The sequence below is a fragment of the Panulirus ornatus genome, chromosome 58 (genome assembly GCF_036320965.1).
Source record: "Panulirus ornatus isolate Po-2019 chromosome 58, ASM3632096v1, whole genome shotgun sequence".
NCBI classification, from domain to species: domain Eukaryota; kingdom Metazoa; phylum Arthropoda; class Malacostraca; order Decapoda; family Palinuridae; genus Panulirus; species Panulirus ornatus.
The window spans coordinates 38,649,211-38,662,224 of NC_092281.1; the positions used below are offsets into that span (position 1 = coordinate 38,649,211).

The window sequence follows — 13,014 nt, forward strand, 5'->3', positions numbered from 1 at the left end:
ATATTTTGGTGCCTCCAAAGCCACACCAACAATTTGTTGTTTATTTTCCTTAATAATCATTCGTACGCCTGCCAAATTCTACCACACTAACAACGAAATTCTGCTGTCTTCCACTATCAAAATCAGCCTCGAAGAGATCCAGTGACATGTTGCGGTTTGTGTTCCTCTACAAACGCATACACACACGCACACACATACACACACACACACACACACACACACACACACACACACACACACACACACACACACACACACACACACACACACACACACACACACACACATACACACACACACACACACACACACACACACACACACACACACACACACACATACACACACACAGATATATAAGTTTACATATTTCTTAAGACAGATCTGAGAGAATACGTTTTCTGACCTTCAAGTAAACATCATGTATTCATTTCAATTAACGTGACAGTGTGGAAGGAGGTGATCTTGCAGTTCACTAGTACACCGGAAACTAGAGGTTTCCTGACTGTCGAATGATTGTTAGACTTTACAAAATACCGAACCAATAAGTTCAAGGACGGTCAGACATATACAGTATCTGACCAATTAAGATTTCCTTGTCATGCATACAGTTTTCCTGGACGCAACTGGCCCTTGAGATAAACTAGGAAGTCTCATGTTCTTGTATCAACAAATATAAAATCCACTGTGGAGAATTGTGATTAGAGAGAGAGAGAGAGAGAGAGAGAGAGAGAGAGAGAGAGAGAGAGAGAGAGAGAGAGAGAGAGAGAGAGAGAGAGAGAGAGAGAGAAGGCTGTCTTTAGTAGTCCCAGGACATTACCGTACAAGAACATTTCTAAGAATCAGGAACAGACCTCTATAGTAGCAGCAGCTGAAGGATCGTCAGTCAAAAATTTCCTCCCATGACGTTCGGCTTCCAGCCTAGGGAGGGCATGAAATTCTATGGCACTCGAACTTCATCTGTTGGGAAGATAATAATGAATTACAGGACCAACTTCCTAAAGGCCGAGTTGCCTTTTTTTTTTTTTTTTTGGTAGAAAAAGGATTTTATGATCAGATATCAAAAGATGGGAGAACAAAGTAATTAAGATGTATAGCATATGCCTATGTCAGTCAATCAGTGAGAACTAGAATAGAAAATAGTGTGATTATCATACACCGGAAGCTACAGTAAAGAAAGAAATTAAAGATCTCTATGACAATTAATCACCTGTACTAGAAACATGTTTGACAGTCATATGATAATCACCTCAAACCGAGCCGTTGAACAATCATATTATAATTACCTAAATTAGAGACCTTAATATAATTACGGTATTTCTTTATGGGTTTATGTCCCTGTGGTTGGTCTTATATGCTTTACGCCTACCAACTAGTCGGTGGGGTCAACAGGGACGGGTTATAACCCTCAATCTTCTTCAGGTGTTAAGCCCACATACGTCATGACCCAGGCCCTGTATGGAGGGTATAGTTATGATGACAGCAGTGTGAACGTGTGCGTGTGTAGTAGTTCATCCGATCAGAACTTATTTCAAGGATGCTCTTAACATTGTATCTTATAGTCAGGATTAAGGGGATTCATTGATGATAGAAATACTAAGAATACGTAATGTAAAGCGGGCCTAGTGACGAGGTCTCATCACTGAGCCAATGTAGCGTCATCTTCCTCAGACTCTTCCTCAGCCTCTCGGAGCCACCGCAGGAATGGTTCCGCTTCCTTGCGAATTCTACCAGCCATATCTTTACTGACAAATTCATCACTCTCTTTGTCAGCCCACTCCAAGAACACCTCCTCGTCCACCAAATCGATAAGATACACTTTCTGTAGGATACTGGGAACCTTTGTCAGCAGCTGTTGGATATAGCTTTTAATTAGTATTTCCAGAGCACCTAGGAAATATCGCTGACAAGGAGGTTCGTAGGTGAAGACGAGGAAGTGGACGCGGTATTTTATTATATCTTCCAAAGCCGTTCTTCCCAACAGCAACTTGGCCAAGATCAAGACGGCTTCATTCTTAATACAGAGCCTATCTGCCTCGTTGTAAAGCCTCTGAGATATAGAGAGCCTCACCGGGTGCAGCAGCTCGTTATGTTTGAGATATAAACAGTAGTTATAGAATGCTCTGAGGCAGACTTCCTTATCGTCTGTGGGACCAGTGGAGGCTACAGTAGGACCCACGCTGAGATCTATCATACGAGGCTGTTTTATAAGGGAAATTCTCTCGAAAACTTCCCGAGGTTGGACTACCTCGACCTTGTGGCCGTCGTCAGACTGTACCTCGGGATCGTCATATTGATGTTTCTGTACGGTCTTATACTCACAGTCTTCATCTGACTCTTCCTGAACGTGGTCTTCTTCACTCAAGGTTTCAGACTGAATGTAGACAATAATTTCAGTCTCATCGTGAAAGTGGACGTGGCGGCGTCTGAAACAGTCAAAGATTCGCTGAAGAATCTTGCGGATTTCAGTCTTGGATTTTGACTGAGTCTGGACGTGGCGTCGTCTGAGACAGGGCAGGATTCGCCGCAGCATCTTGAAGACTTTGAAACCCATTCTAATTTTTAATGTGTATCACGTGTATGCAAATGAACTTTAGCTTATATCCCGGATAACAGAAAATAGTTAGGTACAAATGATAGAAACTGAAAGGGAGTGTTGATATAAATATATATCAGCAATGAAAATGTATATTAATGTGAATATAAATATACTAGTGTAGGGGTTTATGTAATACTTTATAAACGGTTTGTCTAGAAAGTTTATCTATTAAGGTGTAGGATAGTGATGATAACGGTAGTTATTAAGGTGTAGAATAGTGATGATAACGGTAGTTGTCAAGGTGTAGGATAGTGATGATAACGGTAGTTATTAAGGTGTAGGATAGTGATGATAACGGTAGTTATTAAGGTGTAGGATGGTGATGATAACGGTAGTTGTCAAGGTGTAGGATAGTGATGATAACGGTAGTTATTAAGGTGTAGGATAGTGATGATAACGGCAGTTGTCAAGGTGTAGGATAGTGATGATAACGGTAGTTATTAAGGTGTAGGATAGTGATGATAACGGTAGTTACTAAGGTGTAGGATAGCGATGATAACGGTAGTTATTAAGGTGTAGGATAGTGATGATAACGGTAGTTATTAAGGTGTAGGATAGTCATGATAACGGTAGTTATTAAGGTGTAGGATAGTGATGATAACGGTAGTTATCAAGGTGTAGGAGATAGTGAAAAATGAAGGTGTAGCCATTAGGCTGTACGATACTGTGAAGATTGAAGATGTAGCTGTTAGGGTGTGGGATATACTGAATATTGAACGTATAGCCGTTAGGGTATCGGATATAGTAAAATTTGAAGGCCACATTCAAAAGGACATCCATTACACAGAACACACTAAAAGTTATAATCCAGAAGAATTTCAAACCCATTAGAAGCTTGATGGATATGCATCACGTGTATGCAAATGAACCATGAAGTAATTCATATAGTAAGACAGTGAACATCATGATCGAGTTCATGCATTGCACAGTAGTGAAGATGTTACTAACTGTTATCATGAATCAGTATGTGAAGTATATAGTAGTGAAGATATCAATTTATTGATAGTACTTGAAGTGTAAAGTAGTGAAGATATCAGTAACGGTGTAGTTGGGGGAAGTATGTGAAGTGATGATAGACGTAAGTACTTTTAGTGTTGATTAAGGAGGCAGGTTAAGTGAGGACGCAGAAACAGTGAAAACGTGTTGTACCGTATAGTGATGATATTGGAATTGGATGTATAGTGCTGGAGGTAGATATATGGAGGATAGTGATGACTGATATGGAGCAATCAGGTTCCATCTATGGTTAGTTGAGGGATACACAGATAGATAATGATGTGCATTTCAGATTTCTTAGAAATCAGTTTCCGTATTATTCTGCAAGAAATACATGTACATGGGTGTAGTGATAATGTGAGAAAGGGCCAAGGCCAGTGTTATTGAGGGCGTAGTGAAGATGACCTTTGACCTAACCTGTAAGGATGTAGTGAAGATAAGGTTTCAATGAAGATCACTTGACCCATAAAGTTGCAGTGGAGATAAGATTGTAATGAAGATCACTTACTGACTTGACTGTGAGGTTGTACTGAAGGCAAGGTTGCAATGATCACTTACCGACTTGACCCGTGAGGTCGTAGTGAAGATAAGGTTGTAATGAAGATCATTCACTCACTTAATCTCTGATGTTGTAGTGAACATATGGTTGTAATGAAGATCGCTTAATGACTTGACCTCCGAGAGTGTAGTGAAGATGGCCTTTGATATGACTCTCGTCCGAAGCAGCTCTCTCCTGTCCTGCTTGACTCTCGTCCCAAGCCTCTCTCTCCTGTCCTGCCTGACTCTCGTCCCAAGCCTCTCTCTCCTGTCCTGCCTGACTCTCGTCCCAAGCCTCTCTCTCCTGTCCTGCCTGACTCTCGTCCCAAGCCTCTCTCTCCTGTCCTGCCTGACTCTCATCCCAAACCTCTCTCTCCTGTCCTGCCTGACTCTCGTCCGGAGCAGCACTCTCCTGTCCTGCCTGACTCTCGTCCCAAGCCTCTCTCTCCTGTCCTGCCTGACTCTCATCCCAAACCTCTCTCTCCTGTCCTGCCTGACTCTCGTCCCAAGCCTCTCTCTCCTGTCCTGCCTGACTCTCGTCCCAAGCCTCTCTCTCCTGTCCTGCCTGACTCTCGTCCCAAGCCTCTCTCTCCTGTCCTGCCTGACTCTCGTCCCAAGCCTCTCTCTCCTGTCCAGCCTGACTCTCGTCCCAAGCCTCTCTCTCCTGTCCTGCCTGACTCTCGTCCCAAGCCTCTCTCTCCTGTCCAGCCTGACTCTCGTCCCAAGCCTCTCTCTCCTGTCCAGCCTGACTCTCGTCCCAAGCCTCTCTCTCCTGTCCTGCCTGACTCTCGTCCCAAGCCTCTCTCTCCTGTCCTGCCTGACTCTCGTCCCAAGCCTCTCTCTCCTGTCCTGCCTGACTCTCGTCCCAAGCCTCTCTCTCCTGTCCTGCCTGACTCTCGTCCCAAGCCTCTCTCTCCTGTCCTGCTTGACTCTCGTCCCAAGCCTCTCTCTCCTGTCCTGCCTGACTCTCGTCCCAAGCCTCTCTCTCCTGTCCTGCCTGACTCTCATCCCAAACCTCTCTCTCCTGTCCTGCTTGACTCTCGTCCCAAACCTCTCTCTCCTGTCCTGCCTGACTCTCGTCCGGAGCAGCACTCTCCTGTCCTGCCTGACTCTCGTCCCAAGCCTCTCTCTCCTGTCCTGCTTGACACTCGTCCCAAGCCTCTCTCTCCTGTCCTGCCTGACTCTCGTCCCAAGTCTCTCTCTCCTGTCCTGCCTGACTCTCGTCCCAAGCCTCTCTCTCCTGTCCTGCCTGACTCTCGTCCCAAGCCTCTCTCTCCTGTCCTGCTTGACTCTCGTCCCAAGCCTCTCTCTCCTGTCCTGCCTGACTCTCGTCCCAAGCCTCTCTCTCCTGTCCTGCCTGACTCTCGTCCTTCCTTCACAAGTTTTTTCACATCTAAAACCTCTCCCTTCACTTCTAAAGCCTCTCTCTCTCTCTCTCTCTCTCTCTCTCTCTCTCTCTCTCTCTCTCTCTCTCTCTCTCTCTCTCTCTCTCTCTCTCTCTCTTAAATATGGAATAATTCTGTTTATCATTCATCCTAAGTCAGTGGTATATATATATATATATATATATATATATATATATATATATATATATATATATATATATATATATATATATATATATATATATATATATATATATATATATATATATATATATATATATATATATATATATATATATATATATATATATATATATATATATATATAAAAGTGGGTATGTTTGAGGGAATGGTGGTTCCAACAATGTTGTGTGGTTGCGAGGCGTGGGCTATGGATGGAGTTGTGCGCAGGAGGATGGATGTGCTGGAAATGAGATGTTTGAGGACAATGTGTGGTGTGAGGTGGTTTGATCGAGTGAGTAACGTAAGGGTAAGAGAGATGTGTGGAAATAAAAAGAGCGTGGTTGAGAGAGCAGAAGAGGGTGTTTTGAAGTGGTTTGGGCACATGGAGAGAATGAGTGAGGAAAGATTGACCAAGAGGATATATGTGTCGGAGGTGGAGGGAACGAGGAGAAGAGGGAGACCAAATTGGAGGTGGAAAGATGGAGTGAAAAAGATTTTGTGGGATCGGGGCCTGAACATGCAGGAGGGTGAAAGGAGGGCAAGGAATAGAGTGAATTGGAGCGATGTGGTATACCGGGGTTGACGTGCTGTCAGTGGATTGAATCAAGGCATGTGAAGCGTCTGGGGTAAACCATGGAAAGCTGTGTAGGTATGTATATTTGCGTGTGTGGACGTATGTATATACATGTGTATGGGGGGGGGGGGGGTTGGGCCATTTCTTTCGTCTGTTTCCTTGCGCTACCTCGCAAACGCGGGAGACAGCGACAAAGTATAATAAATAAATAAAATAAATAAATATATATATATATATATATATATATATATATATATATATATATATATATATATATATATATATATATAAATATACGTATGTATTAATATGTGTGTGTGTGTGTATGTTTGTGTGTGTGTGTGTGTGCGGGTAACTTTAAGGCATGGCTAGGGTGTACTGGTGATGCCTTTGACCTAAAATGTAAGTTCAAGCCCGTAGGCCGACCCTGCACCTAGCTTGGATCCTTTTGTGTTAAATATAATTTTCTTTACTACATCTCCTCTCCTTAATCCCTTTATCTTCACCATGCAAGGCTTACTATAATCTTCACTACAACCTCATCTTCGTCTGACCTTATCTTGACTGGGCTGGTTTCAAGGAAGGCTTTAGATTTTACCCGCTCACACAAACAACGTACTTACATGGGGCCCCACGAGGTCAGATAGATGATTACACACACCTACACACACCACCACCACTAACAATACACAGAGAAATAACCTCTTCGGTCGGCTTTGGATCCTCCCTTGAACGTAGTTTGGAGGATTTGGGGGATCAGGTCAATAAGGTTAAGTTCACTACAACTTCATATTCACTAACGTGTATCCTCACCATTAGCCGATTTTCACTAAATAATATCTTCGCTATACCCTCTTCTTCACTACACTGTTATTTCTACCATATCATCATCATTGCACTCCCTAATGTTCACTAAGGATAGTTCTTCTCTTCACTACATAATCATTTAGAATAAACTTTACTCTTTACTAGCCCTTACCTCTACTACATTCATACCTTCACTACATTCTTTCCTTCAGTACAAGCTATCTGGACAATATCCTTATCATCACTATACTCTTCCTCACTACACTCTCATCTTAACATCATCTTTCTGTTTACCGAACTTGGTTCAAAGTCTGACTTGAACGTAGCTTTGTAAAGTTTGTGTTCCTCATTGTGTTACCCCCTTATTATCATTGTAAAGGCAATTGTCACTATTCCCTAACTAAACCCTCATCTTCACTACACTCTCATCATTATCATTACTTCTTGATGATCAATACAAAATCTCGATATACGTATATATCTTCACTACAGAAAAACTTTTCAGTACACCTTAATCTTCATTACTCCTTGTTTCAGCTACATCCATATCTTCAATACATTTCTATATTCGCTACATCTTTACAATATCTTTATCTTCACTATGCTCCTCCTCACCAGTCTCAACTTGGCAATTCCCTTCTAGTCTAGCCTTTCTCATATATATATATATATATATATATATATATATATATATATATATATATATATATATATATATATATATATATATATATATATATATCTTCTTTCTTTCTTTCAAACTATTCGCCATTTCCCGCATTAACGAGGTAGCGTTAAGAACAGAGGACTGGGCCTTTGAGGGAATACCCTCACCTGGCCCAATTCTCTGTTCCTTCTTTTGGAAAATTGAAAAAAAAAAAAAAAAAAAAAAAAAACGAGAGGGGAGGATTTCCAGCCCCCCGCTCCCTCCCCTTTTAGTCGCCTTCTACGACACGCAGGGAATACGTGGGAAGTATTCTTAATCCCCTATCCCCAGGGATAATATATATATATATATATATATATATATATATATATATATATATATATATATATATATATATATATATATATATATATATGTATATATATATATATATATATATATATATATATAAATATATATATATATATATATATATATATATATATATACATATATATATATATATATATATATATATATATATATATATATATATATATATATATATATATGTACAAGACTGAAAAATGAATTTCTCAAATAAAAAATGGAGGCACCGGGGTTTGAACCCGGGTCCTCTCGCATGCCAAGCGAGTGCTCTACCACTGAGCTACGACCCCAAGAACATATTTTTTGACATAGTATTATATGAAGTACTGAGATTACCACGGCAAAATAGTGTTTGACCGACCGTTGCCGACTTGCCGGCAAAATAACCACAGGGTAAATCTCCATGTTGCTGTCGTGTTTTCCTCTCAATTTTCCACGAAGAAATGAGTTTTACTTTTTTATTTCGTTGCAATAGACTGGAACTAAGCAATAGACTGGAACTAAGCAATAGACTGGAACTAAGCAATAGACTGGAACTAAGCTGACCTGGTATGAGGTCAGAGCCCTCATTATCATCCCTGCTAACTACCGGAAGCAGATTAAGTCGTTCCACAACCGATGTCCGGCCCATGTTAACTCTGATGTGCCCAGCAGTTGGAGGAGGATCGCCAGAAGCTTCTGGAAGATTTCAAGGACGTCTTGGTGGACCTGACCCTTTCAAGTAAGGTCGAAAACCTCAATTCATTGTGAAGATCTTCACTATAACGTTGGACGAACATACTGAATGTTGCACACATGTGATGCGGACAAAATGAAAAAAGATAAAGACAAAAAATATGTCTGGTGTGGGTCTCGAACCCACGACCTTCAGTGTGCGAGACTCACGCTCTACCACTGAGCTAACCAGACAATAGAAAAATACGTCTGTTTCTTCAATTTGAATTAATGAAAATCTTTGCGAGGCAGCGTTAAGAAAAGAGAGATGTCTTTGACGAAATTTACTTGTTTGGCTCCTTCTTTTGTTCCTCAGTATCGAAAGTAAACATATTGAAGGATATATATATATATATATATATATATATATATATATATATATATATATATATATATATATATATATATATATATATATATATATATATATATATATATATATACTGGAAAGGATCACAATTTTGTGCGTGATCAAGTATATTCCCATGAGTCCACGGCGAAAATGAAACAAGATAAGTATGAATCAATGAAAGTGTAATAAAGTCATGATGAATCAATGAAAGTGTAATAAAGTCATGATGAATGAATGAAAGTGTAATAAAGTCATGATGAATCAATGAAAGTGTAATAAAGTCATGATGAATGAATGAAAGTGTAATAAAGTCATGATGAATGAATGAAAGTGTAATAAGGTCATGATGAATCAATGAAAGTGTAATAAAGTCATGATGAATGAATGAAAGTGTAATAAAGTCATGATGAATGAATGAAAGTGTAATAAAGTCATGATGAATGAATGAAATTGTAAAAAAGTCATGATGAATGAACGAAAGTGTAATAAAGTCATGATGAATGAATGAAAGTGTAATAAAATCATGATCAATGAATGAAAGTGTAATAATGTCATGATGAATGAATGAATGTGTAATAAAGTCATGATGAATGAATGAAAGTGTAATAAAGTCATGATGAATGAATGAAAGTGTAATAAAGTCATGATGAATGAATGAAAGTGTAATAAAGTCATGATGAATGAATGAAAGTGTAATAAAGTCATGATGAATGAATGAAAGTGTAATAAAGTCATGATGAATGAACGAAAGTGTAATAAAGTAATGATGAATGAATGAAAGTGTAATAAAGTCATGATGAATGAATGAAAGTGTAATAAAGTCATGATGAATGAATGAAAGTGTAATAAAGTCATGATGAATGAATGAAAGTGTAATAAAGTCATGATGAATGAATGAAAGTGTAATAAAGTCATGATGAATGAATGAAAGTGTAATAAAGTCATGATGAATGAATGAAAGTGTAATAAAGTCATGATGAATGAATGAAAGTGTAATAAAGTCATGATGAATGAATGAAAGTGTAATAAAGTCATGATGAATGAATGAAAGTGTAATAAAGTCATGATGAATGAATGAAAGTGTAATAAAGTCATGATGAATGAATGAAAGTGTAATAAAGTCATGATGAATGAATGAAAGTGTAATAAAGTCATGATGAATGAATGAAAGTGTAATAAAGTCATGATGAATGAATGAAAGTGTAATAAAGTCATGATGAATGAATGAAAGTGTAATAAAGTCATGATGAATGAATGAAAGTGTAATAAAGTCATGATGAATGAATGAAAGTGTAATAAAGTCATGATGAATGAAAGTGTAATAAAGTCATGATGAATGAATGAAAGTGTAATAAAGTCATGATGAATGAATGAAAGTGTAATAAAGTCATGATGAATGAATGAATGTGTAATAAAGTCATGATGGATGAATGAAAGTGTAATAAAGTCATGATGAATGAATGAAAGTGTAATAAAGTCATGATGAATGAATGAAAGTGTAATAAAGTCATGATGAATGAATGAAAGTGTAATATAGTCATGATGGATGAATGAAAGTGTAATAAAGTCATGATGGATGAATGAAAGTGTAATAAAGTCATGATGAATGAATGAAAGTGTAATATAGTCATGATGGATGAATGAAAGTGTAATAAAGTCATGATGGATAAATGAAAGTGTAATAAAGTCATGATGAATGAATGAAAGTGTAATAAAGTCATGATGAGTGAATGAAAGTGTAATAAAGTCTTGATGAATGAATGAAAGTGTAATAAAGTCATGATGAATGAATGAAAGTGTAATAAAGTCATGATGAATGAATGAAAGTGTAATAAAGTCATGATGAATGAATGAAAGTGTAATAAAGTCTTGATGAATGAATGAAAGTGTAATAAAGTTATGATGAATGAATGAAAGTGTAATAAAGTCATGATGAATGAATGAAAGTGTAATAAAGTCATGATGAATGAATGAAAGTGTAATAAAGTCATGATGAATGAATGAAAGTGTAATAAAGTCATGATGAATGAATGAAAGTGTAATATAGTCATGATGGATGAATGAAAGTGTAATATAGTCATGATGGATGAATGAAAGTGTAATAAAGTCATGATGGATGAATGAAAGTGTAATAAAGTCATGATGAATGAATGAAAGTGTAATAAAGTCTTGATGAATGAATGAAAGTGTAATAAAGTCATGATGAATGAATGAAAGTGTAATAAAGTCATGATGAATGAATGAATGTGTAATAAAGTCATGATGAATGAATGAAAGTGTAATAAAGTCATGATGAATGAAAGTGTAATAAAGTCATGATGAATGAATGAAAGTGTAATAAAGTCATGATGAATGAATGAAAGTGTAATAAAGTCATGATGAATGAATGAATGTGTAATAAAGTCATGATGGATGAATGAAAGTGTAATAAAGTCATGATGAATGAATGAATGTGTAATAAAGTCATGATGGATGAATGAAAGTGTAATAAAGTCATGATGAATGAATGAAAGTGTAATAAAGTCATGATGAATGAATGAAAGTGTAATAAAGTCATGATGAATGAATGAAAGTGTAATATAGTCATGATGGATGAATGAAAGTGTAATAAAGTCATGATGGATGAATGAAAGTGTAATAAAGTCATGATGAATGAATGAAAGTGTAATATAGTCATGATGGATGAATGAAAGTGTAATAAAGTCATGATGGATGAATGAAAGTGTAATAAAGTCATGATGAATGAATGAAAGTGTAATAAAGTCATGATGAGTGAATGAAAGTGTAATAAAGTCTTGATGAATGAATGAAAGTGTAATAAAGTCATGATGAATGAATGAAAGTGTAATAAAGTCATGATGAATGAATGAAAGTGTAATAAAGTCATGATGAATGAATGAAAGTGTAATAAAGTCTTGATGAATGAATGAAAGTGTAATAAAGTTATGATGAATGAATGAAAGTGTAATAAAGTCATGATGAATGAATGAAAGTGTAATAAAGTCATGATGAATGAATGAAAGTGTAATAAAGTCATGATGAATGAATGAAAGTGTAATAAAGTCATGATGAATGAATGAAAGTGTAATATAGTCATGATGGATGAATGAAAGTGTAATATAGTCATGATGGATGAATGAAAGTGTAATAAAGTCATGATGGATGAATGAAAGTGTAATAAAGTCATGATGGATGAATGAAAGTGTAATAAAGTCATGATGAATGAATGAAAGTGTAATAAAGTCACAGTTTAAAAGGACAAAATATGAATGGCAGTCAGGGAAGAGTGGCCCATGTAAATAGAAGGATTAAAAAGTTCGCGTTATACGACGAATTTTGACAGATTATACAAATTTCCTTTCCACATATAGAACTTGATGGTTGTGGTTAGTTGTAGAGACAATGTTTAAAGGTTTGTGTTTCAAAGATGAACCACATAGGATATCGTTAAATTAACTGACATTAAAATGTTTCAGTTAAGCATTTCGTACAATAGCTGTAATTTGACGGAGTTAAAAGTTTGCAATTTCATTACAATTCTAAATCAAAAGTTTGAGATTCAATGATGGTTTGCACAAGCTAACGTACATTCAAGTTTTGTGTTTATATGACGTATCTTAAAGGACTCTGGTAAAATAACGCAGCTGGAAGGTATACGTTCAAATGATGGTGTTTTAAATGTTGATTGAAGAATGGTAGATTTAAATGGATAGATTTTAAGTTCGCGTTTTCATGAGCGACCTTAAACCTTGTGTTGAATGTCACAGTTTAAAGGTTGGTATGTACAATGTTGAGCAGATGGCGTAGTGTGTAGACACAGCCATATACCAG

The 13,014-nt window shown here is 37.2% G+C and overlaps 1 non-coding gene across 1 annotated transcript; it reads right to left on the minus strand.

The window, feature by feature from the left end:
* Window positions 1–8,954: 8,954 nt before the first annotated feature.
* On the minus strand, window positions 8,955–9,026 carry TRNAA-CGC (transfer RNA alanine (anticodon CGC)). The gene has a single exon. It is a non-coding gene; the product is annotated as a tRNA-Ala (tRNA).
* Between the last annotated feature and the right edge of the window lie 3,988 nt (window positions 9,027–13,014).